The following is a 22,715-nucleotide window of genomic DNA, read 5'->3' as shown; positions in this document are numbered from 1 at the left end:
CTAGGTAACACTTTAAAAATAGTTTTCTAAATTAATATTACACAAAACTGGAATAACTATCTTTTTTTCCCATGTTGGAGAATATGTTACTGTTCATGACACACTTGTAATTCACAGATAAAAAAGTACTTGGGAGCAAAGACAAGTAAAGAGACTCATACAACTAGTAACAGAGCAACATGTCAACTCTGTGTTCATGTCAATATGTAGAGGAAACAGTAAGAATGGACAGTAAAATCTAGACCCAGAATGATGTTGTAGAAAGCATAAGGGTTTTTCTGACTAATAGAGCTAAGTTGGAGCCTCATGTTAATATGGTTGGGCTAACAATTATTATTATTAAATGGCTCTCACATTTTTTGACCCCAATCTTTCTGGAAGAAATCTCTGATGACTAAAAGTTCCTCAACACTTTTTATGAAGAATTAATAAAAAACTATCGTTCTCAACTGGGGCAAATCTTCCTCTCCCCCTCCACCACCAAGGAGACATTGGCAGTGTCTGGGAACATTTTGTATTGTCACCAATGGGGAAAGGACAGTGTTTCTGTATCTAGCACATAAAGGACCGGATGCTGCTAAACACCCTACAATGCTCCCAGTAGCCACCCACAGCAAATAATTATCTACCAAAACCTCAATCACATTGAGATTGAGAAACCAGGAACTAAGGAATCAAGCTATATCTTTTCTTTTTATATGCTAAAATAAGTAAGCCATAAAAACACACTTGCATAGCACCAAGTAAAGGGGCTTGAAAATCTTCCATAAATAATTTTTGGAGTAAATTATCATGATTCTGGTGTGCACTTAATGAGAGCTTAAGCTGAGAGTGTATTGCTAAGCATTTTATATCTATGAATTCATGCACGTCTGACAATTTAGGATCAGGCAATCCACCCCTGAGCAGACAGCCATGGACATGCCGACACGCCTTCCAGGATCGCATAGCGAGTCAGGGGCAGATTTAGCCAAGATCATACCTAAGTGCCACGAAAACCTCTCCTATTTCAATCACATTGGGCTTTCTTCTATTAAGACAACATCAGACCACTACTGTTTTGGCAGCATGCGTGGAAACAAAACCTTGCAGATATCACAAGTATTTATTTCTATTTTAATGGAGGTATCCAGGTTGTATATGGCACCTACCATTATAGAAGTGGTGGCTACAAATGTATATAACACAACAATTTTGAAAATGACAAAGTCCTCACCCAAATGAAAGTGAAATAGCATCCTCCATTATGCTTATAATACACTAAGATTAAGTGAAACAATCCCAATATTATGCCAATCTTTTTTTGTGGTTGTTCAATAAAATAGTAGATTCTGATTCTTTGACTTTCAAAAATGGGCTGAGGAGAACATGGTCTGATTCTAGAGTCAAGTCAAATGTTGGAGATACCAATTTTATTTTTATTAGTTGTGCCACCTTGTAAAAGTTTCTTAGCCTCTCAATTCCTAAGGGATAAAATGCATCTTTGACCATCTTACTTTTCAAGGATAATTATAAAAGTATTTGTGAAATTTTGAAGAAAGTTGCTGTGGAAAGCTAAAGTGTCTTACCAGATACCCTGAGAGATTTCTTAAAGGGAAAACAAAAAATGGTTGTATGCGCTTCAAGGAGGGGCAGTGGGGCTCAGGTCTCCAGAGTCCCTGGGTGCCCAAACTTCTGGCAAACCTCGGGGGAAGCATTTTGAAGCACAGTCCACTGCTTAAGATGGGTTTAATTCCTGGCGAGAGTCAAACACCTGACAGAAACTCTCCTAGAGTTTCACCTCGCATTTCGTGTCAGTGATTTCCTAACCTTGAGTGATTATCACAGATTAAACAGCATTTTGCATATTTACAACATATTTGAGGCTCCTAAAAATTTATAAATATAGATTAATTTAGAAAAGGCAATTGAAATTGCCTGGTAGTGAGCTGGTTCAGCAGATTCATTTATTCTGCTAATATTCTGATAAGGATGTTTGGTACTTTGACCAAAATTTGAAAGAAAAAAAATAATGGCAACCTCTAAAACTCTAAATTAACATTAATGTTCATTATAGAAGGTGTTGTCAATTTTTTTTAAAGAATTTAGCCCTGAGTGGACTGAGTGCGGGCCTGTGAACCAAACAACTGCAGTTAGATTCCCAGTCAGGGCACATGCCTGGGTTGCAGGCCAGTTCCCACCCAGCAGGGGATGCATGAGAGGCAACCATACATTGATATTTCTCTCCTTCCCTTCTCCTCTAAAGATAAATATATAAAATCTTTAAAAAAAGAATTTAAATTTTACTTTTTATATTCAAAAGCAAATAGGTTCCTTTTGCTGGATGGAAATTTTATCACTGAGAAAATAATAAACACTAACAAAGTAAAAGCTTCACTTTAACTTCAATTTATTTACCAAGTTTGTAACGGAATCCCCACTTAGATAGAGTTTAAGACAAACAGCTGAAATTCTAGCACAAAAGGATTTTTGCTTTTGAGACTTTGTGCATACACGTATATGCAGACTCTGTGGACAATGCCACAATATGAACTCTACTCTGAACCACTCTTGATTTTAAAAACCCTGATCGCTACAGCTAAGTCAGTAAGGCGTGAGACCAAGCTACACCATGAGTTGCTTATCCTGGATTCCTCTTCTACGTGACCTTAAGCGACCTACTATCTGTGTATCTTACTTTTCTGCTACGTGAAACCCTCCCTTCAAAGAAGCAGTCACAGAAGGTAAAGTATGTAGCCCCATAAGCCATAACCTATTATTCTTATAATAGCTACTATATTTCTATTATTACTTTTATATTCATGACTAAGATACAATTAGAACGATGCCTTTAGAATTTAGCTGTTTGACCAGCAAAGTATAGGAAAAAAACCTTGAGTTCAAAGATAGATTTTGATCATTATGTCTTAGTTTTATTACTTTTCATATTTTGATGTTACTTAAAAAGTGCTGTGCAAACCAGACACTAGGTGGGCCTGCCTAACCCAAACCCGCTCTACTGAGCATTTTCTGGCTCCCTGACCCAGTTCTGTCCAATGAGAATTCAACTGGAAGCTCCAGAGGTTTCTGGAAAAGTGTTGCTCTCCTGGTATACATTTTGTTCTCCTCCCTTTTCTACTTCTCATCCTAAGTGTGGACATAACGAAACCCGCAAGCAGCTGCCTTTCTCTCAATTTGTAATAAGGAAAAATAGTCCTATTTGTTTAAATCACTGAAATTGCACTTGTCTGTTACTTTCAGCCAAGAGAATTCCTGATTGTTAGATTATTCAAGAAAATGTTACACAGAACTGTGCTATCTTTAAAGTTGGTTATCTTCTAGCCCCAAATTCCAAAAGTGATATTGTAATTTGTTTATTAGGAATTTGTGTAAATTTATTAACATGAGGGCTCAGGAACTGAAAGAGGATAGATTAAAACTGTAGTTTTAAAAGGGTGGGGTGAGAGACTGAGTCTTTGGAAAACACTGTTAAGAAAATGAAGAGACAGGGTGATTGAAAGAAAATAACTGCAAAACACATATACGATAAAGGCCTCATATCCAGACCACGTAAAGAACTCTCAAAAGTCAATGACAAGAACACTACCCAATTAAAAATCAGGTAAAGTATTTGAACAAACAGGTCATCAAAAATGATAAATGGGTGGCAAATATGAAAAGATACTCAATTTACTCACTAGGGAAAAATTATAATTAAAACCATAATTAGGTACATCGACACACTTCAGGGATTGTTTGGGTTTAAAACAAATACTGACAATACCTAGTAAGGGCAAGAATGTCGAACAACTAGACCTCTCATACGTGGCTGGGTGAAATGGAAAATGGCATAGCCACCTGAGAAAACAAGATAACAGTTTTCTACAAGGTTATACATATGCTGAATATAAAATTAACTTATCTATATGTAGCTATTAGCCAAGAGAAATACAAATGTATATTTATACAAAAATGAGATGCCAGCACTTCCAGTAGCTTTATTTATAATTGCCACAAACTGGAAACAACTCAAATAGCTTTCAACTGTGAATGCATTATCAAGTGGAAGTAAACCCACACGACAAAATAATGAAATAAAAAGGAACAAACTACTCATATTGCAAGTGTGGATGAATTGCAAATGCACGTTTGCTAAGTGAAAAAAACCCATACTTGATTTATGTGACACTCTGAAAAAGGCAAAGAATAGGGCCAGCAAAGGATCAAGGTGACCAGAAGCTAGGGGTGGAGATGAGTTGGCCACCAGGAATGGAGGACTTCTGGGGAGTGTTGGAACTGTTCTACGTCTTAATAATGGTGATGGTTACAAGATTGCATGTGGGTATAAAGCTCTGAGAAGTAAACACCGAAAGGGGGGAATGTTACACTATGTAAATTATACTTCAATAAATCTGACTTTTAAAAAAGCAGAAAATACTTTTAAGAGATGAAACTACTTACATATTTAATCTCTATTTTTAGAAACTAAAAATGAAGGATTTGAAATTCAAAGACCTCCATATATTTAAGAAAGTGTTTAATATAATAAGGTAACATTAGCTCTCATTCCTCAAAGCACGTAAATGTGCAGAGCAACAGATACAGTTCAGGGACGATGACATCTCTTTCGAACACAGGACTCTCCAGAGACTTCGTGGTGCCTCATCACGAACAGGCTGGTGGCTAAAACCTCAGGCATTACAATCAGGATTAAATAAACCCTCTATGTTAGTGACTAGTAAAAAAAATAAACCTTTCATCACCATCGTGGAAAATGAAAATGACATTAGACCAAGTTCAAGAGAGAAAAAAGAGGAAAGACATAACACTAGAATTATTAGAGACAATGAATGAAAAACAAAGTCCAACTGGAAAATGATGTGGTCCAAATCCTACCACTTTATTGTGTTTATTAACGCTTATTAAATGTATGGATTTTGCTACAAAGCATGTAAGAATGTACTTTTTGTTAATAAAAAACTATGTGAGTATTAAAATTGATATTTATATCTATATTTATCTATAATTTTAATAGGTTTCTTGTTTTTCAGATTTGCAAATTCAGGGAAGGGTAAAAGAAAAGTTATTTGATGTAGTTTTTTACTTTAAAATATTTAAACATTTTCATAACAAAAGTAAAGATTGAGTTCCTCCCATCCTTTTATAATTACAGTCTACCTGAATGGTTGGGTAAGATTCACAATATTGTGCCACAATAATTTTTATCATAATATAATGAAAACAGGGCAGGTTTTATGAAATCAGGTTTTAGGACAAGGAAATTGTCTAAAATGAATTTGTGGCTCTAAATTTCATTGCATTTAGTGGAGTGAAGAGCAGTCATGCAAAAATTGAGTACCCTGATATAAATGAGCATACTGCATTTGATATGATTAGAATAAAATAAAAATAGAGCTTAAGTCACAGAATATGTGGTGTATTTATACTAAGAGGTTTTGTAGAAAAAAATTCCAGATCAATTAAAACATTGGTTCACCTATTAAAGAAGATATGGTACAAAAACTTCTAATTTTTGTCTTGAGTTTTTCTGCCACTTTGGAAAACTAGCAGCTATAAATTTTTAAAATATATTTAAAGCTAATAACTCATCCATGCATTTATCGTATACAGTTTGTATATGCTTTTGTGACTATGGAAACATACTGTTCAAAATTGCAGTCTTAGAATTCCTATAAACTAAGGAATTTAGCATATGAAATTCAATGTCTAGAACCAAGTATTATTTGTACAAAAAAAGAAAAGAAATGAAATGGCACACTGTTACAAGTCATGTCTGCTACAGTAAGACCATCAAGGATCAAACCAATCCTGTGAAAACCAAAGAAGGTAAAATTTCCAGAGGCATGTCTTTTTCTACATCTCTTTATATGGCTGTCAACTTTGAGGACAACATGCCACCCAGTGGATAAGGAAAACATTGATGGGAAGCCCAGGAACTCCAACCGCAGCGGTGGGGATACTGAATTCTGACCTCACTCCCCATGGCCTTACCCTCCGTGCTGGCCTGTGGGATCTGTGAACAGAACCTTTGTTGGCCACCAGAGCCAGGCAATCAAGGGGCATCCTCTGGGTGGCAGATGCAGAAACCACTGTGCCAGACACATGCACAAACTCCATGTGCTCTTCAAGCTGAAACTTTTAAGAAGAGGATATTGTGACGGCATTAAAATATATCCACAGACTCCCTGATGCTCTTCCATTTAGAAAGTATTCCCTCGAGGCTTCCAGTCAAGATAGCTAGGTAGGCAGACGTGGCTTGCCTTTGCACAACCACAGCAAAATTACAACTAAAATGTACAACAACCATCACTCAGAACGGTCAAAAGTCAAGTTGAATGGAAGTCTGACAACTACAGAATTAAAGAAACCACATCCAACCAGACTGGTAGTAGGGGGCACAGACACAGAACAGGCAGGTCTCTCACCCACGTGCGGTAGATAAAAATTCAGGAGGAATATCTTAGTAGTGAGCAGATCAAGCCCCACACCAGGCATCCCAGCCCAGGGTTCCAGTGCCAGGAAGGTAAGTCTCCACAACTTGCGGTTGCAAAAACCAGTGGGGATTGAGTCCCTGGAAGAAAATTCTGCAGTCCCAAGCAGTTCCTCCTAAAGAACCCACACATGGACTCATGTACACAGGCTCACTCCCTCTGAGCTCCAGTGCTGCAGTGGTAGCTTGAAGGGCACCAGCAGCATACTGGCAGAAGCTGAAGTGTCTAGCACTGGGGCAAGAAGATGCCATCTTCCCTTTTCTGAGCCCTCCCCCTACAGAGCCATGGAGTCAGCAGGCTGGTACCATATTTGAGACTCCATGAACCTGGCTAACATGGTTGACACACCTTGGAGATCCCCAGAGACTCTGCCCCACCCAACTTACAGGCTCACCCAAGCTGCTTTTTCATATGAGTGGCTGGTCTTCGCTTATGCTTCACAACTTCCTAAATTCTATCAAGCAAACAGCTGCCTCAGTGAGCTCCAGGTCAGGCACTAGCAGCAGTCACATTAGTTTCACAGCATGGCTTCACCTGGGAATCTCCAAGCCCAGCACAAGTAGCAGCCATCTCGGATTGCTTTATAGCTCAGGAAGGTGACCCCAGGCCAAAAAGGGATAGGGGCTGACCTATACAGCATCACCCAGGACACCCCATGGGCCAGTGTACCCAGTGGATATCTACCGATTACCTCAGAGCACTGTCACCCTGCCCATGCATGGCTGTTCCTCAAAATGAATGGATGCTAGTGGTAAGTAGTCACAGCCTGTCCTTATAGTTGACTGGCCTGGATAATCCCTCCCATTGATCTGCCAACAGTAACCAAGGCTCAACTGCAAGAGGAAGGTGTACTCAACCCACATGAAGGGCATACCTTGAAAACCCAGCTTGGGTGATAGGGGAGACTGTGCCACTGGACCCTGCAGGACACCTACTACATTAGGTCACACTACCAAGACACACAGTCAACGAAGCACTACCTAATACATAGAGAAAAAACAAAACAAAACAAAACAGGGAGGCTGCTAAAACAAGGAGATGAGAAACATGGCCCAAATGAAAGAACAGATCAAAACTCCAGAAAAGGAGCTAAATGAAATGGAGGTAAGCAATCCACCAGATGCAGAGTTCCAAACAATGGTTATGAGGATGCTTAAAGAACTTAGGGAAGACCTCAGCAGCATAAAAAAGATTCAGTCAGAAATGAATAGATTAATTGAAATAAAGAACAATTTATGGGGAAACAAAAAGACACCCACTGGATAAGGAAAGTATTGATGGGAAGTATTGAGTGAATGAACCTGAGAATCAAATCAATGACTTGGAACATAAGAAAGCAAAAAGCAGCAAATCAGAACAAGAAGGAAAAATAATCCAAAAAATGAGGATAGTGTAAACAGCCTCTGGGACAACTTGAAGAGGTCCAACATTTGCATCACAGGGGTGCCAGAAGGAAAAAAGAAAGAGCAAGAAATTGGAAATCTACTTGAAAAAATAATGAAAGAAACTTCTCCTATTTGGTGAAGGAAACAGACATGCAAGTCCAGGAAACATTGTGAGTCCTAATCAAGCTGGACCCAAAGAGGCCCACCCCAACACACATCATAATTAAAATGCCAAAGGTTAAGATAAACAGAGAATCTTACAAACAGCAAAAGAACAGCAGAGAGTCACCTACAAAGGAGTTTCCAAAAGACTGTCAGGTGATTTCTCAAAAGAAACTGCAGGCAAGAGGGGCTGGAAAGAAGTATTCAATGTGATGAAAAGTGGGGACAGTAATCCAAGATTACTCTGTCCAGCAAAGCTCTCATTTAGAATGGAAGGGTAGATAAAGTGCTTCCTAGACAAGGTAAAGCTAAGGAGCTTATCATCACCAAGCCCTTATTATATGAAATGTTAAAGAGACTTATTTAAGAAAAATAAAAAAAGTACGAACATTAAAATGACAACAAACAACTATCAACAACTGAATCTAAAAAAAAAAACCAAAACACTAAGCAAACAATTAGAACAGGAACAGAATGATAGAAATGGAGATTTCTAACCCCATGGAGGGTTATTAGCAGGGATGGAGAGGGGGAAGAAAGGGGACAATGGTGCAGGGTTCAAGAAGCATAGCTGGTAGGAATAAAATAGACAGGGAAGAATAGCATAGGAAAGTAAGAAGCCAAAGGGAGAAGCCAATTCCCCTGCATCATGTACATGAACTAAGGGCATGTGGGGGAATTGCTGGAGGGAAGAAGGGTACCAAGTAGAAGAGGGCAAAGGAAAAAGAACTGGAAGAACTGTAACAACATAATGAATAACTTATACTTAAAAAAGAAAACTATTGACTCTGCAATTTTTAGTTGTAAAGGACACAAAACGCCTTCATTTCCTGAGGTGTCCAACCTGAGGCCCATGGGCCACACGCAGCCCAGGATGGCTATGAATGTGGTCCAATGCAAAATTTTTAATTTACTTGAAACATTTTTACCAGTTTATGTTAGTGTTTGTATATTTAACATGTGGCCCAAGACAACTCTTCTTCCAGTGTGGGCCAGAGATGCCAAAAGGTTGGACACCCCTATTTAGGCAGTTTGCCTCATTGCTTCATTACTATTGTTTCAACCATGCTGTTGCAGAATATAGTAAATACCTTTGACCAGATACCACTTCCTTGTAGCAATGAAGAAGAAACTTCAGTGAACACTTGTTGATATATCTATTGTCTTCAAGAAATAAAATTAGGCCTTATCACAGTCTCCCACTTCAGTTGTATCCAGACAATATGTCTGACAACTAAGTCATCAAAAGAAAATGGTTTTTTTGTTTTATTTACTTATTTAGTTTAAATAATTTTTTATTTTTCACATACAATATAATATTGTCTCAGGTGTACAACTCTGTGATTAGACATTATGTAACTTACTAAGTAATCACCCTGATGAATTGAGGAGCCATGAGACGCCATACATAATTATTATAATATTATTGACTACATTCCATATGCTATCCTTTACATCCCCATGACTATTCTGTAACTATTAATTTGTACCTTTTAATCCCTTCACCTTTCTTACCAATCCCCCTGAGTCCCCTTCCATCTGGCAATTGTCAAAATGTTCTCTGTATCTATGAGTTTTGCTTTTTTAGATTCCACATATAAGTGAAATCATATGACATCCGTCTTCCTTTGACTGATTTATGTCACCCAGCATAATGCCCTCTAGGTCCATCCATGTTGTTGCAGATGACAGGATTTCACTCTTTTTTAAAAAATTTTATTTATTTATCTTTAGAGGGGAAGGGAAGGAGAGAGGGAAAGAAATATCAATGTATGGTTGCCTCTCATAGGTCCCCTACTGGGAACTGACCTACAACCCAGGCATGTGCCCTGACTGGGAATCGAACCTCAATCGTGTGGTTCACAGGCCCACGCTCAATCCACTGAGCTATACCAGCCAGGGCAGGATTTCACTCTTTTTTTTATGGCTGAGTCATATTCCATTGAACATATGTATCATTTTTTCTTTATCCATTCATCTATTGATGGACACTTTGGTTGCTTCCATATCTTGGCTATTGTAAATAATGCTGCAATGAACATGTGAATGTACATGTGTTTTTGATTTAGTGTTTCAGATTTCATGAAATCAACACCCAGAAGTGGAATTACTAGGTCCTTCTTTGTCTCTTGTTACACACCTTTTGTTTTAAAGTCTATTTTGTCTGACATAAGTATTGCTACCCCAGCTTTTTGTTTGTTGGCTTCCATTTCCATGAAATCTCTTTTTCCATCCCTTTACTTTCAGTTTGTGTGTGCTTTTGATCTGAAGTGAGTCTCTTGTAGACAGCATATGTAAGGGGTTTGTACTGTTATCCAATCAGAAGATGGCATTATTTACCATTAAAAACAAACAAACACGCCGTGGCTGGTGTAGCTCAGTGGATTGAGCGCGGGCCTGTGAACCACACGATCGAGGTTCGATTCCCAGTCAGGGCACATATGAGAGGCAACCATACATTCATGTTTCTTTCCCTTTCTCCTTCCTTTCCCCTCTAAAGATAAATAAATAAAATCTTTATTTAAAAAAACAAAAAACAAACAAACAAATAATAAAACCACTGCTGATTTTGAAGACTGAAAACAAATGTGTAATGCTGAGACCAGAAGTTTCTAGCTCTCCCTCTTGCATATTAGCCTCTGTACACTTTCTTACTTATTGCCCTGATACGTCCATGGTCAGCAGCCAGGAGCTGTGTTAAGCCATAGTTCACTAGTGATACGAATACTGTCTTTTGAAGGTTCGCAGCCATCAGATGGCTGCACCTTGTGACACCTTCTCTTTCTGCAGCATGTCACAAGAACTCAGGTAGAGGTTGCCTGCTTTGAAGCAGATATAGCTGGTCCTCTCATTTTATATTCTACCTTCTAAGGCCAAATAAACGGCTCAGGGCAGACTGGAGGAAGGGGGGTGGGGGAGGGTGTTCACTTAGGCATATGGGCCTAAATTTCATTCTCTAATCTATACGAGATTTGGGTGCTTCCCACACTAATATCACAGTGGTCATTTGTTTCCTATTTGGTTATGGTCCTTTCACCTAGTGTCCTTGGTTGATAACTCCCTGAGAAAGAAAGAGGGAATGAAGAAGAGGATTTGAGCACTGGACTTCTTGTTATCTATGATCCCATCTTTGCTGTTCTTGTAATTTTATTATTTTTTCTTTTTATTAAATTGACTGGGATGACAATGGTTAAAAGATCAACCTACAGGTTTCAAGTGTATATTTCCATGATACATGACTTTCATACTGCATTGCATGCCCACTACTGAAAGTCAAATCATCTTCTGTCACCATATATTTGACCACTTATCCGTTACTAACACACAATGCCCACCTCTCTTTGGCAAGCACCATACTATTGTCTGCATCTATGAGTTTTTGTTTGTTTTCTCATTTGCTAATTTGTTGCTTGCAGTTTTATACCCCACATATGGGTGAAATCATATGGGGTTCTTAACTTTTTCTGTCTGACTTATTTTGCTTAGCATGGTATTCTCAAGATCCATCCATGTTGTCACCAATGAGAGTATTTTGTCTCTTTTGATGGCTGAGTAGTATTTCATTACATATTCATACCATATCTTCCTTATCCAATTATCTAAATCCCAATGACGTTCTTTAAGGAAACAGAACAAAAAATGATCAGATTTGTATGGAAACACAAAAGACTCTGAGTAGCAAAATCGATCCTGAGAAAAAAGAACGAAGCTGAAGGTATCACATTCCCTGACTTCAAATTCTACTATAAAGTGACAATCATAACAGCATAGTATTGGCAGAAACACACACACACACACACACACACACACACACACACACACAGAACAGTGGAACACAATTGAGAGCCCAGAAATTATAACTACATGAATATCAGCAAATAACTTTCAATGAAGGAGCCAAAACATACAATGGAGAAAAGAAAGCTTCTTCAATGAACGGTGCTGGGAAAATTGGAAGGACACATGCAAAATAATGAAACTTGACTATTGTTTGTCCCAAGGTACAAAAATCAACTCAAAGTGAATCAAAGTCCTAAATATAAGAACTGAAACAATAAATTACATAGAAAAATATAGGTACTAAACTTATGGACCTTTGTCCATAAGTTTTTATGGATAAAGAGAAGATTTTATGAATTTGACCCAAAAGGCAAGGGAAGTAAAGGCAAAAATAAATAAATGTGACTGTATCAAACTAAAAAGCTTCTGCACAGCAAAAGCTGACAACTGACAACAAAACTGACAACAGAACAAAAAACTGACCAAATGAATGAGAGAAGACATTTGCAAATAACAGCATTGACAAGGGGCTAACATTCAAAATACATAAAGAACTCATACAATCAAACAATAAACTCAAACAATCCGTTTAAAAAATGACCAAAGGACCTCAACAAACACTTCTTCCAAGAAGACATACAAATAGCCAACAAATTTATGAAAGGATGTTCAACTTTCCTATTGGAGAAATGCAGATCAAAACTACAGCCAACAACCACCTCACGCCTGTTAGAATACCCACTATCAACAAACCAAGTACGGAAGAGGGTGTGGAGAAAAAGGAACTGGTACAGCCAGTATGAAAAACAGTATGGAAGCTCCTCAAAAAATTAAGAATATAGCTACCATCAACTCCTCTTGTGGATATTTGCTTGGAAAACTTAAAAACATTTGTTTGCAAACACATATGTGCCCCTATGTTCACTGCAACTTATTCAGCGGCCAAGACATGGACACAGCTGAGGGTGTCCTTCGATACCATCTTAATAGCACTGAAACTTCAATCTACCTCTCACAGCTCACATGTATTGTGAAGGTCAACTACATGAATCACACTTTCTGCTGCAATGTGATAAATGCCATTTATGATTTGCTTTAAAGGATATTAAGTAGATGACAACAGTAGAAAAGGTGAATTAAAATGGTCCATAATTTTAGACTAATCTTACATCTTAAAGTGAATTTATGTGAAAATGCTATTACTAGATAGAAGAAAAATATAGTTTCAAATTACAAATGACCTCCCATGCTTAGATAAAGATCAAGATGAACATTTTGGACAAAGTGATGCCTTTAAATATCTACACATCTGCTTGAGCCAAGTAACAAAGGAAGTGGATCTTTTTCCGAAATGCTGTTTATAGGTAAATTTTTATAAAAACGACATGTTAGGAAGGTTCTGTATTACTCTACTTCCTCAATGATGTGGGAGCGATGAGAGGACCCTCAAAGAATTTATTCTGGAGTCACTTAACAAAGTGGATTTAATGTCCCTCCTGAATGACAGTAAATTGCACATCCTTTCATTTGTTTTTGGTTCTGTAGGATCTCAGTAGGGAAGTGTCAGGACTATTGGTATGTTACATTAACAGTCCTAAGAATTTTGATTAATTTGGGAACTTCCAGAAATTATTTTTTCATCACTTGTTCTAAATGAATTAAAATGACTATGCCATATACTCAATTTTCCAAAGGGAACAGAAATTATTTTGTTCAGTTGGATAGTTTTACAATTATTCTACTATATTAAAGCAGAGTAATTAGCTGTGAAGCTATAAAACTGAAGAATGAGTATAATTTTTAAGCTCTGCCATTAAGTAATTTCTCGACTTACTTTAATTGGTTTCTATTAATTAGGGGCTTACATATATATCTTTCATAAGATAGTACAAGTTAAATATTTTGTGCAAATCATTTAACAACTGCAAGGAAAAAGTGAGATCACAAATAAGAGAGCGCTTCCATAGGGTCCACGTGGCAAGAGGCCGAGCCACCAAGGAAAAATCTCTTTCCTTAAGATTTCTGAAAAGAATTCCCTTAAGGTAGCTTTTCCAGTCCTGTCCTGGTTACACAGCCAGAGCCCCCTGTGACAGGAAATCCCCCAGCAAAACTTGTGGAAGATGTCATTTCCAACTAGTTTTGCCCCATTCCAAGGGACTACATTATCTGTCTTTGCTTATTTTGCGTGACGCTCAAAGTGTGGGACCTTTTTACTGATTAGATTAAGACGATGTGGAATCTCATGAAGGATCCCAATGTGCTAGGATATTGGCTCAGTGGAATGAAATTACGAGTAGAGTTAAAAGTTTGTAAGAGTTGTAAAATCAGTTTCTATTTCTTAAAATAAGTCTTTATCTGGAAAATAAATGAATAGTTTTGGATCAATTAGACCCATAATGTCATTGTCATATGAATCATATCAGTCATATGACTCAACAGTGAACACTAAGGAAAAATGTTAGCTTACTTATTAAGAACCAACCTGAATATTACATTGAGTTAGAATTATTATAGCTAATGATAAGGTTGCCAAAGTAGCAGTAAAAATATGGGATACCTAGTTAAATTTGAATTGCAGAGAAAAAAAAATATAAATTTTTAGTTTTAGTATGTCCCACACAGTGTTTGGTACATCATGAATGAAGTATGGCTGAATGTAGACTATCATAGCTTGGTAGGCAGGAGATGGTAGGTGCAATTCAGAGTAGAATAGTGCATTTGATCAAGGAGTAAACTGAACAGAACTCGGTGATGCTAATCTCTGGGTGAGAACAGATGGGGACAGGTTCAGTTAGGTCTTGTGGGCAGAAATGAGGGATGATAACTTTGACTTTAGATGATGTTGTCTGAGTTGTCTTGTGAGAGATGTTATGTAAGTCTTACGATCAGAAGAACATAGTCTGGAAGATATAATTTGTGAGTTATCTATCTAGTTGGCAAACAAAGCCTATTGTGTATATGTTATCCTCTAGGGGAAATTTAGAGTGAGAATAGAGAGATTCTTGATGGGCTCCAACATCTATTTATGTAACTTATAAGTCAAGCCTTAGTTTTATATTTAACCCACACAGCTAAGGCATATTTTTAAAATTTAAATAACTCAGGTATACTATTTTTTAAATAAAATATATCCAGGATAAAGGGTATACAAAGAAGTAAGTTTTAAAAAGTAATTTGATGGTAAAAGTAATTCATATACACTACAGAAAATTTGTATGATATAGAACTGTTCAAGCAAGAAATATAAAAAATGTGTAACATAGTCAATAATACTGCGATAAATATGAATCATGCCAGGTGGGTACTGGAATATTTTGTAAAATATATAACTGTCTAACCACTATGCTGTCTGTCTGAAACCAACACTGAATAATATTGGAAGTTAAAAAGAAAAAAGAATAAAGTAGCTTTGGCTGATGTGGCTCAGTGGATTGAGCACCAGCCAGTCTGCAAACTGTAAGGGCACAAGTTCGATTCCCAGTCAGGGCACAGGTCTGGGTGGTGGGCCAGGTTCCCAGTCGTGGGTGTGTGAGAGGCAACTATTTGATTTCACACATGTTTCTCTCCCTCTCTTTTTCCTTTTCTTCCCCTCTCTCTAAAAATAAGTAAATAAAATCTTTTTAAAAAAGACTAGGGTAAATGCTAATATCTCTTCAAGATCCTGATTTTAATTCTTTTGGATAAATACCCAGAAGTTACCTCAAATTTTGGAAACTCCACAGTTTTGTACAACAGCTGCAATATTTCGCGTTCCCACCAACAGTGGGCAAGGGTTCCAATTTCTCCACATCCTCATCGACATTTGCCTCTTGCTTATACTAAGTGAAATAAGCCAATAAGATAAATGCTGCCTGATTCCACTTACACGAGGTATCTAGTACAGCGAAACGGAAAGAATCAGCGTGGAATGGTGGTTGCTTGGAGCTGGAGGATTGGGGAAACGGCAGTTACTAAAGAACGGGCATAAAGTGTCATGTAAGCAAGGCGAGTAGGTTCTAGAGTTCTAGTGAATGATACTGTACCTGTATTCAACAATATTGCATTGCGTACTTAAAATTTTGTTAAAAAAATATATCTCATGTTAAGTGTTCCTAGTACAACATATTAAAGACTAGGGTAAGTACATCTCTTGTCCACATCAACTGGGAATTCCTTTTTAAAAGCTAAATGAGAAAAGGCTTGTTTTTGGAGTATAGTAAAACAAGCATTCTCTTAACCCCCAAATATACTAGAGTTTAGTTTTACAAAAATCTCAACTGCACTTTTGCCAAATTTCACATTAATAAAATCACTTGTTAAATATATGTCAATTATACCACAATTAAAAATGGTTGTTAAATATTATTTACGCAGATCTTTCATTATTTCCATCTATGTAAATTTCAAGAGGCAAAATTACATTCATAAGTTTAAAGGCATAATATTTAAAACAACATATTTATTCCTCTGTCGAAAGCAATTTGGCTTACCTAGACACAGGATCCCAGATGACAAGGCAAATCAGTTTCAAGAGTCACTTCACAAGGCTAGATCCTTCTCCTCTAATTATAACCCTACTGCTCTGAGAATCCCAACTGCACTTAGACCTGCTTAAGATTTTGTGAAAGGTGCTTTTATCTCAAGACTAGAAAGAAAAAGTAAAAGAAAAGGATCACTTCACTGCTGCGACAGAACACAGCTGTGGAGAAAATACTGGACTGTTTACACTTGCCATCTTAGGGTAAAAGCATTTGAATTTTTTGTTTTCAAAAATGATTTATTTTCTTTGCCAGGAAACGGGCATGTGTTTTCATTAGGGATATTATTGGAAGATCCCTGCAAAGACAAACATCTGCATTATTATCACGACCGTCAGAAAGATTATGTGGCGTGCAAAGCAGTCAGTGCCTCTCGTCTCAGGCAGCAGAGCTGCTAGCTCACTAAAAAGCCCAGACCTGAGAATGAGCTAAACTTTATTTAACTTCTGAAAGTGATAGGCTGGGTTTTATTATAGAATGTAGGAAGACATAAAAATCGCAACATTTTTATATGAAAATATTTCATAAGACATTTTCTTTCTGGGAGAAAAAGTAGGTCAGTTTTACCCACGTGGAAGATAACATGAACCTGGATGCATTATCAACTTGTCCTTGGGCACAATAAAAATCTGCCTTTGTATTTCCATATCCTTCAAATTCAATCCTATAAGAACCTCAGTTTGGGGGTCAGGGGGGCTCAAAAAGTTTTAATGAGGTTGAAGTGCTTCATTACTATCTACCCTCAGTCAGGTAAATGCTATCAATTCAGATGGATGCAAAGACTCTCTCAGCCAAGGATTATTCCTGTCACAGTGCCCATTCACTTTTATCAACGGTAACTGTCAGCATAACTCAGCATTACAGAAAAGCAATCTTCTGATCTCGTGCCTATAACTCTATAGCGTCCTCTGTATGTTCTTACTGCCTATGTAAGAACATAAGAACATGCATATTTTAAAAAGTCTTTTAATGAAAAAAAACAGGATTGGATAGTCACTTTTCTCATCTATTAAGCAAATTATCTCTCTGTATTATAATAGTAAGGAAATTCTACACTGATATGACTGATGAAATACAAAACCCATTCCTCTGTCGATTTCCCAGGCTCATTTTTTAAACTCAGTGGCCTACCCTGCTGTCTATGAGACAAGGGATGGCTACTTAGGCTGCACCTGTCCAGTTTTTTTTATCTCACCTAAAGACAAGTAGGGAATCAAAGTCCCAGTCCAGTGACTGAGCAGTGGAGAAGAGGGATGGATGGGATCAATGAGAACGGTGCAGTATCAGGTACATTTCCCCCCAAACTGGAAGCCTTCTATATTAGATCATGATGCAGTGTGATCACAAACAGCATCAGGACTGAGGGGACCAAAAATAGCCCCTCTCGGACTGCAAGGTGACTCTGAGATTCTCAGCAAGATCTGCAGTGCACCGAATTGTATTTTTGTGAAAGGGTGGCAAAGAAACAGGCCGCTGCCCTCTGGCTCTTAGAGAAGAGGATGGACTGGTGAGTCACTGCTCTGTGACCGCTATCCTTAAGAGAAAGATGACGGGGAGGTCCCCTTCTCAAAATGAGAGTAGAAAATGCGTAAATTGGTTGAACGTTAGAAGTGTTGCGAGGGTTCACAGTGAGCTATTAGGGTTGTTGCCCTTATCTCCACAAGCGAAGTAAAGTCCCTCTGCACCATTTCACAGATCGTTTCTTAAATTCAAATTACAATAACCACGGACCAGGCGAAAGACAAGGTATCAGAGGGTCTCAGTCTAGGATTCACCTGTGGTTAAAAAAATTTGTGTCTGTGTGTGTGTTTGGGGGGATCTGCAACAGCTGAGGAGGATAACAAATCTTCCTTAATATTATGCCTAAGAGAAACCAGTATTTGTTTCTTTCATGTCAACACGTTTTTCAAGGAACAAATGTAATAATGGTAGAAAGGTTCTCTCAGTTTTAATTCCTTTACATAAATTAAAATTTAGGTTATTAAATAGATACAGAGTTTTATAAAAGGAAATAATTGGTAAGACTTTGAAGTGTAGCAGGTACTACTTGACTACGGGCTCAGTTTGATGGCGACGTGACTGACTGAGAGTTCCTCCGAGAATCGCAAAAGCATTTTCCTGACTCTTCATCATTCGTTTATTTAATCCAGTGTAGACATTCAAACAAATAATGCTTTTAGTGGTTTTTTTTTTTTTGCTGTAAATTGCTTTTTTTCAGTTAGGAAGCACTCAGATGGAAATAACAAAACACAAAATTCAAAATGGGTCCTACCAGATGGTTCACAAATGTTGCTGCATAAAGCAGTCACCTGGGGATCCCGAAAATATACTGTCGGCTGGCTCCCACCCAACATTCTGGTCACATTGCGATAGGGTGAGAGCTGGGCATCCGGATTTTCCAAAGCACTCCAGGTGACTCTCAGGTGCAATAAAGTTTGGAAACCACTGGCTCATGCACTGAGAATAGCTAATAACAAGAAAATTAAAGGTAAGGCGAATCTAGAGAATCAGTTTAGGGATTTAATCTTGTCATCAAGGACCCAGGCCTTTCCTCCCCTGGAATGCTCAGACATTGAGCTCACTCTGTGGAGTCCTGTTCTCCTTGTGGTACTCAAAGACTTCCAAAAATCACATTCAGACAAGACAATACCCAGTGGAAGTACGGGAACTATCTGTTTCCATGTCTGTTTCAAAAACTATCTAGATTTCTCAGAAGCCTGTCATTGGACATTCACTCTTGATACATTAGCAACATCAGAGTCATGTCCCCCCACCCTGCTGAACTACTCGCTCACAGGGGGCTCCACACTGGGGCACGCCCCTTGAATTAAGCCCATCAGATTTAGCTGAGATTTGGGCTGCCCTTTCCTAAATTACCTGGAATGTAGGGATGATGAAATAAGGGGTATAGACACCTGAATAAAATCATATTTCTTTCAGTTAGAAAGTAAAAGATGCTGTTTGGTAGGACATCTAAAGTATCTCTCTGCTCTATCCTTCTCTGCATATTTTACCCCATTCCATAGCTCACCATCTATTTGTGAGTCTTATGTAAGACTTCCAAGAACTTTTTTTCTTATACTCCTCTCTTCATTTGACCATTATACTCCCTAAAAGGAGAATCATAATGACATCAGGGCTCAGAGGACTAGCAACAGGAAACAATCCCATTCTCGAAGCATGTCTCCATAGTGTACAGGCTTCTAGTAAATTTCAATGGTTTTTAATTTACAGTTTGCTAGTATTTGCAATCCACCCCCTCAGGCTCAGAAATGTGTAAAAAAATTCTTTTGCAAGTGTTTTATATTACCAGTGTAATGAATAAGCAGTATTTTGATTGACATTTAAGTATACTTCAGATTTTCAGTCCCCACAAAAATACTTACCCCTTGTGTTACTACACTGATAGCAAAAGCAAAGAGAGACCTGCAAGCGGCTATTTTAAGCCTCCGGTAATGAAACGATGAATGGTTACCAAGATGACTACCTGGGTCAAGTTTCTTTTCCCGCAATAGTGCAACAGGAATCTCGGGAGGCTGTGTGTCTGCCTAGGATCAGGGTAAGCATTCACAAAGTTCTCCCAGCACGTCAGTGTTTGCCTGCTCAAGGATAAAGGGACATCGACCATGCTGGTAAGAGAGGAAAGAAACTGACAGGAGTTATACCTCTCTTCATAGCTACATGTTATTTGTTTTCTGGTGTAATTTAGGTCAAAGTTCCTGGGAACTAATTAATTCAGAAACCAGGAAGTGGCTAGAATTTCATTTAACTGTCCCCGAACAGAAAGGTCTGAAATACTGCCTGCCAAACTGCTCAGCAGACCCATCACCCGGCTTTCACTGACTAAGTGAGCACATAGAACCTTTGGACAAAATCACTGGAGACCAGTAATTGCCTCTGGGCCAGTTTCACAAAGGGTTCCCATAAGTCATAATCACTAGCAGGTAGCAGGACAGGCTTACCCTTGAGGAAATCCTAAGCAGAGACTGTTCTTCAGTGTCAAAAACCAGACCTTTGCATCTCAACTGCTCTGCACTTGACACTTACAAAAGGTGGAAAACAACATGATACCCAGTCTAAACAATGAAACCATTGCCAGCAAGAAGATGTAAGGTAAAGCACAACATGAAGTTAAGGTGGCCCAAGTTTTGGTTTGGATGGAGAAAAATCAATGGCATTTAGCAATCAAAACCAAGGTATATTAAACTTTACAAAGAAAAAAATCTCATGTGGTTCATGAGACAAATGAGCAGAAACTCAGGAAACTAAAGTGAAGGTTTCATAGGAACTGAATTTGGTATTTAACATGCGTATGTTTTCTAGCCACACATAAATACAAGGGGGAAACCCCCCAAAACCTGGAATTATCTTCCTCAGGGTGGGCTTCTTGTAGTACACGCCTTCTCAGCTAGGTGAATGTTCTAGGAAGCCATCTGTATCAGCTGGCGTTGTTGTGAGAGGCTGCGTTTGGCTTCAAACGCAAGACTTTTTCAAGACATTTGCCCATTTCATGATGGGTGATTTACGAGTGCACCTGCCCACACCAGGCTCAGTGTTCAGCAGTTTTTGACCAAAAATGGCATGATTGCTCTGCCCTACTCTCTCTATTCACCCAATCTTGCCCTAAGCATTTTTTTTTGTTTGTTTCTTTGGATGAAAAGGGTCCTCAAAGGGAAGCATTACACCAATACGGAAGAGGTGAGACAAAAATGGAAGAAGAACTAAAAGGCATCAAAATCGATGAGTCCCAAAACTGTTTTTAGCCCTGGCTGGTGTGGCTCAGTGGGTTGAGCACCGGTCTGTGAACCAAAGGGTTGCAGGTTCAATTTCCAGTCAGGGCCCATGCCTGGGTTGCGGGCCAGGTCCCCCATACGGAGTGCATGGCAGGCAACCACCCACTGATGTTTCTTTCACTCTCTTTCTTCCTCCCTTCCCCCCTCCCTAAAACTAAATAAATAAATAAGTAAAATCTTTAAAGAACTGTTTTTAGCAGTGGAAAAAAATGCCTTAATTGGTGTATTACATCAAAGAGTGAATACTTTGAAGGTGACCGAAGTTTAAACATGTAAGAATAAATACCCGATTTTTAATAAATAAATTCTGGGGCTCTTTTTTCGTCCCTCTTGTAGAGCATTTTAATCTGCATTAGAGAATTCCTTGAGGCAGGGGAGTACTCTGTGGACTCCCAGACAAGTCTGTCCTTCCTGCTGAATTCAATACCCAGAGGTTTGGACTGAAAACACTGTCTATAAGCACTTTCAGATTTTTTAAAATCACATTACAGGCATCCTTAGAATAGACACATCCTTAATATTAAAAGTGTTGGAAGTCATTTCACTAAATAACATATTTTTGAAGATTCTAAGAAGTAGATGGCCATACAAACATATATACTCGGACAGTTAGAAACTTAAATGACTATACAGCTACTAAAAGCATAACTTAACTTAATTATGTCTACGGTAATATATTTTTGCAAACTGTCTTCAGTCTAAAAGAAAGCTACACTTGAATGCTCTCAAATCTGGCCCATGGGGTACTGGGAGTAGGTGGACTTGAATTATAGAACAGGGTTGCATGTAAATCAATCTTCTCAAGTAAGAAAATTATAGAATCAAATATTTCCAGTGAATATTTCTCATGAACTTTGGAATTTGTGAGGAAGTAAATAGATGATTTAAAGAGTAAGAAACCATGCTATAGGAAGAAAATGAAAGGATATGAAAATGATTAAGTTAGAGAGAGGAAACTTAATAAACTGTAAGACTCCAGGAACTTTTGCTAACTCCTAACAGATTGGAGATCTCTCTTAGAATTTCAGTGTATAAAATATTGCCCATCAGTTATAAAGGTACAAATGACAGAGAATACATTATGGAAATCCAGTCCTATACTTGGGACAACTGGTACCTCTCTGCATGATAGAAAAAGCTGCCCCTTCCTCAAAGTAGGATCATCTGTCAGGAAATTGTAATAAGCATTCAAATCCAGATGACCATGAAAAAAAAATGGTGTCCCTAAAGTGTGCAGTGCACAATCTTGCTTGGTGCCCCTGAGAAGCTCCAGAGGAATTACTGAAGTAACAACATTCTCCTCTTCAATAAGAAGAGAGGTAAATCCTGCCAGCCCAGGTGATCTAAACTGATGCTACGTAAAATCCTGAACAAGACTTGGGCTGGGGCTGGAGGATAAGCAGCGCCTGAAATGAGCAGAAGTGGAGCAAAGCAAGAAACGAGGACTGAGGAAACACCCCAAAGATGCACTAAATCACAACTGTCATCACAAACATCTACCAAGTGTTCGGACCCATCAGCTATGGCCTACTGGGAGATCACAAAGGGCCATGAAGTCTCTTGTAACTAGACAGGATGAGGAGAATA

The 22,715-nt window shown here is 38.2% G+C and overlaps 1 protein-coding gene across 2 annotated transcripts in view; it reads right to left on the bottom strand.

Moving 5' to 3' along the window:
- Nucleotides 1-22,715, bottom strand: part of LIN7A (lin-7 cell polarity scaffold A) — a 153,204-nt gene that overhangs the window by 46,823 nt on the left and 83,666 nt on the right. The window lies entirely within an intron of this gene.

Source organism: Sturnira hondurensis, unplaced genomic scaffold (genome assembly GCF_014824575.4).
Source record: "Sturnira hondurensis isolate 20B ecotype Veracruz unplaced genomic scaffold, ASM1482457v3 Scaffold0003801, whole genome shotgun sequence".
Lineage (NCBI taxonomy): Eukaryota > Metazoa > Chordata > Mammalia > Chiroptera > Phyllostomidae > Sturnira > Sturnira hondurensis.
Note: the sequence above shows the minus strand (reverse complement) of the source record. Positions and strands in the feature narration are given on the sequence as shown.